The following is a 5,000-nucleotide window of genomic DNA, read 5'->3' as shown; positions in this document are numbered from 1 at the left end:
TGTGGCATGTTGCTCGTCTTCCGGTCACTATGTTACATCTTAACCCCTTAAGGACCACGACGCTTTTTCATCCTCATTCTGCTTATTACTTGGCATTTTATACAGCTTTAGAAAGTCATGTGGGGTATTGAAACAGTGTAGACTCTGGCCATTAATCTTCTGACCTCCAAAGACCCTTCCTAATGTCAATAAAAGCGTCCAATCATATCCAACACTCATAGTAAAAAAAAATACGTCCCAATACTGAAGAAACTACACGAAAAGCATCTTTACAATGTCACATGTGTATTTTGTGACCTCTGTGCTATTTCAAACACTTAGACAATGTTTTAATAGTATAACCTACATAAAATAAAAAAGGGGAATAAACAGGTAACATAAAGGACAAAGAGTAACGTAACCTAACCAAATCTTCATATGCGATTCATATAAGGAAAAAAACAATTAGACAATGTTATAATTTCACCCACACCAACAAAAAATAAAACACGAAGAAACGGGTGACACCAACCTAACCTAACCTAATCGTCATACCATTCATTTAAGGTTAAAACAAATACTTAAAAATACTTCGACAATGTTATAATAGTACCACACACACCTATACAGAATAAAAGACGAATGAACGGGTGACACCAAGAGGAAAACCTAACCTAACCTAACCTAACCTAACGTTCATACCATTCATTTAAGGTTAAAACAAATACTTAAAAATACTTCGGCAATGTCATAGTAGTACCACCCAAACTAACACAAAATAGAAGACAAATAAGTAGGTAGCATAAATAGAAAGAAAACTAATTCAACCTAACCTAACCTAACCTTCATGCGACTCATATAAGGTTAACACACTTCGACAATGTTATAACAGCGCTATCTACGTTAAGGGAAAAGGGGAAAGGTGACAGCAACAGGAAAGACAAAGAGTGTCATGACATTGCTTGCAGAGAAGAGGCAGAGATACAAAAAAATAATACAGTGAGGGTTGTGGCTGGTAGGGGATGAAAATAAGGCAAAGAGAGAGAAAGCTTCTGGTAAGTAATTGCATTTCACTAAGAGGAAGTAGGTCAGTATGTGCGTGTGTGTGTGTGTGTGTGTGTGTGTGTGTGTGTGTGTGTGTGTGTGTGTGTGTGTGTGTGTGTGTGTGTGTGTGTTTCATTGTCATTAATGCATCGCTTTCCAACATATTTTTTTATCAACTTAATTTTTTTTTATCGTATTTATTCTTTTTTTTTTTTCTTGACAGCCATACCCTGGATTCAAATACGAGATAAACGATCGGGTAAAAACTCACTGGAAAGCGCTAAAAGTGACAAAAAATATGAAAAAACAGATATTTCCAAACAAAAAGGTATTGCAAAAAAAACTCTGAATATGAAGGAGAGACGGAGAAAAAGTAAGAAAGAAAGAGAAAGAAAAAAAGTTTATGAAAGAAAACGATAAAAAAATGAAAACAAAAACTTGCAGAGAGAGAGAGAGAGAGAGAGAGAGAGAAGGCAAGGGAGAGAAACCGTTCCTCTCCTCTCCATGACATCCCCACCCCCTCTCCTCCTCCGGCTAAGATTGAGGCATTCTTCACGCTACTCAGAACGGACTGATCTTAATGCTTGGGACACGAGAGAAAGATGATATTATTTTCTGAACTGTATTGGGAGGATCTGAACGATGACTTGTGACACTGAACGCTAAGTAATGGGAAATTTAGTTACTTTACTCGTATATATTTCTTGGGTTTCCTTGTGAGATAATAGTTGTTGTAGTTGTAGTAATAGAAGTAGTAGTGGTGGTGGTGGTGGTGGTGGTGGTGGTGGTGGTGGTGGTGGTGGTGGTGGTGGTAGTAGTAGTAGTAGTAGTAGTAGTAGTAGTAGTAGTAGCAGTAGTAGCAGTAGTAGCAGTAGTAGTAGTAGTAATAGTAGTAGAGAAATGTAAAAATAATGGCACTAAAATTATTAATCCTAATCACTAAAAGAAAAAAAAAACACACACACACACACACACACACACACACACACACACACACACACACACACACACACACGTCGTCCGTATAACATTGCATGCGTGTTGTGGAATGTAGTGAAAAATGTAAAATGTGAGAGTAGGAGGGGGAGGAAGAGGAGGAGGAGGAGGAGGAGGAGGAGGAGGAGGAGGAGGAGGAGGGAGAAAGAAGATAAAAAAAAGAGCCATAAAATACACGAAAACTGCAAGAAAGGGCTAAAAAGATGCAAGATAAGAGCGGATATACAACCACAAAATATAATGGTTGCTTAATTTCCTTCCCATCTCCTTCCTTTCCTCCTCCACCACCACCACCACCACCACCACCTAAGACACCCTGAACCAATCACGTTCCTCTCCACAGGTACAGGGCAAGGCATGGTCACCTGTGCACCTGTCGTTGATAGGGCCAAGTTGTACCCCGCCAGGTAAAGGTACAGTAGGGTACACGCGCCACCTCCACCACCACCACCACCACCACCACCACTACTATCACTCCTCTCTCTCTCTCTCTCTCTCTCTCTCTCTCTCTCTCTCCGCTATCATCACCACGCTTCCCTTCACTATCATCACTATCACTACTATCATCACTTCTACTCCACTCACTGTCATTACAATTTCTACTGCATCTACATTCACTATAGCTAACCTCACTATCATCACCACTCTACGTCCTTATCACCACAAGCATTACTGTCACTATCACCACCACCAACAGACCTTCATCCACCATCATCACCAGTTTCTCGTCCTTCACTACCACCATCACCACCGCTACCAGTCACCAGTCACCACCATCATAAATCATAGTCACCACCACCACCACCACCACCACCACCATTCCCCTTCACCTGTCAACACTGTAGTACTCAACCAACACCATCACCGCCATCACCAGTAACAACACCGTAATTACCACCACCTACCACCACCACCACTACCACTACAACTCCAGGCATCACCACCATCACCACCATCACCACCAACATCAACAACTTTCCCAGTCAGAATAACAATGAAATTCTGAAGATGTGTTACAAACCCTCCTCCTTCTCCTCCTCTTCCTCCTCCTCCTCCTCCTCCTCTTACTTCTACAGGCTATTGCAGGCTTCAGGGGGGCAGGGGTAGGCAGATCACCATCAGGCAGGGGTGTGGGGGTGCAGGCTGGCTATCCCCCCCCTGCTAATATGGCCGGGCTCCTAACTATGGCTAATTGTCCAGGAAATTCCTATATAAGGGCAAAGCGTCTCATGTAATGCCGGGGAGTCGCTAGCCACGGCTTCACCTTGCGCCACCTGTCTCCTGCCGCCGCCGCCACAACCTCGATTTTACCACCACCCACCGGACCCCATTTGCCCCGTGGCTCCACCTGCCCCTGGACACCGCCAATGCATTACTGTTAGCTTTACACGGGGGATTCCTTCCTTATGCCTTCTTTTACGTATACAGTGTGGAAGGAGAAAGTCGGGTCCCGGATAAACCTTAAGGAGGATGAAAAATACGCGCTGGCAACCCCCGGCTCCAGGCGCCTCGGAGACTGGCCCGCTGAGGGATGTTGCCGTCCCCTGCACAGTCCACATCGACCCCATCCAGACCAGCCCCTGCAGGATACCACGACCCACCGCCACTCCACGATGAATGAGGGAGTGAGAGGGACACTCGGTCAGAGGGACAGCGGGGAGTGAAGGAGCACAGGAGTATCAGGAGTGGGAGGATCCAGGCGAGGAAGGACTGGAGTGGCGCGTGCTGGCATCCTTCGCGGCGCCAGAGTGACGCGGCGAGGTAGACACCTGTGTTCTGCTCATTTGCAAGTGATACGGCCGCTGCGAGATTGTTACTCACCACTTTTTAGACAGGTTCCATGGAGGCGTCCGTGCGTGCGTCAGCTATGCCTTCTCACCCGCGTCCTGCCCTGCAACATGAGGTCAAATGAGTATCGGAGGGCGCAGCGGCACAGGCGAGACCCCCGGAGGCTTGACCCACGTAACGCCGCTCACAGGTCTCCCCAAAAACACTACCTTTGGCCTTGGGCAATTTGGTGGACAATTACTTGAGGAGGAGGAGGAGGAAGAGAGGGGAGATAGGAGGAGGTAGATTCGATACGAGGGATTTCTAAGTATAAGGTTACAAAAATGTGTAGTTTATGGCACAGGAGTCCTATGAGGAAAGGGTTGCAGGGAGGAAAGGGAGGGAAGGAAGGGAGAGCGAGCATCCATTCCCGTAGCAGTGTTGCATAAGTGCGTTGCAGCATAAAGGTTACTGGCTATGAGTGCACCAACGCCGCCAGCAATAGAAAGAGTCACACCTGTCATGGGCGACCTTTCTTCCACCGGCATTCACACCTTTCACTCTCTCTCTCTCTCTCTCTCTCTCTCTCTCTCTCTCTCTCTCTCGTCACACACCTGCATCAGATAAAATCTCACAAAAACCACGTGAATTCCTTTTCCCCGCATAGCTGCCGCATACTAACACGCTCCCAGCACCCTACAACATCTCACTTCCCTTTAAACAAACCCCTGACACACATTTAAACACCCATAATGCACACAAAACCCACCCTGGCCTATCACACAACACGCTAACACACACTACCTCACAAGCCCACACAGACACACACCGCACGCTATCAGATTTCCCTAAAACACTTGCCTCACCCTACGCTCATCCTCTCCTCGTCATCTACCTGTGCTGTATTGTAACCCCCTTGTCTTGTGTGTCGTATATAAGGTATCGTTCAGGAGGCATCAGCAGGAACGAACATCACCTGGTGTTTCTTTCTCGCCCAACACCTGTTCTGCATACCACACATCTACCTGCCTCGCACCTGTCTCCCCCTAACACCTGCCCCATTGCACACATACCTGTCTCTCTTCTTCTCCCTTGTGTCTGTCTATCTAGAAAGGCCGGTGGATTGGTAAAGGGTTTTGGTGTGTGTTGGACTGGTTTTCTGTATGTGTCTGTCTATCTGTCTCTTTTTTTCTGTCTGTCTCAGTCTCTTTCCT

At 46.1% G+C, this 5,000-nt stretch overlaps 1 long non-coding RNA gene across 2 annotated transcripts in view; it reads right to left on the bottom strand.

Annotated features, from left to right (window-relative positions):
• Nucleotides 1-5,000, bottom strand: part of LOC123513505 — a 148,705-nt gene that overhangs the window by 52,613 nt on the left and 91,092 nt on the right. For both annotated transcript variants that reach the window (XR_006677385.1, XR_006677386.1), the window contains exon 2: nucleotides 3,841-3,910. This is a non-coding gene — a long non-coding RNA (uncharacterized LOC123513505). The remainder of the gene's footprint in view (nucleotides 1-3,840; nucleotides 3,911-5,000) is intronic.

Source organism: Portunus trituberculatus, chromosome 36 (assembly GCF_017591435.1).
Source record: "Portunus trituberculatus isolate SZX2019 chromosome 36, ASM1759143v1, whole genome shotgun sequence".
Lineage (NCBI taxonomy): Eukaryota > Metazoa > Arthropoda > Malacostraca > Decapoda > Portunidae > Portunus > Portunus trituberculatus.
Note: the sequence above shows the minus strand (reverse complement) of the source record. Positions and strands in the feature narration are given on the sequence as shown.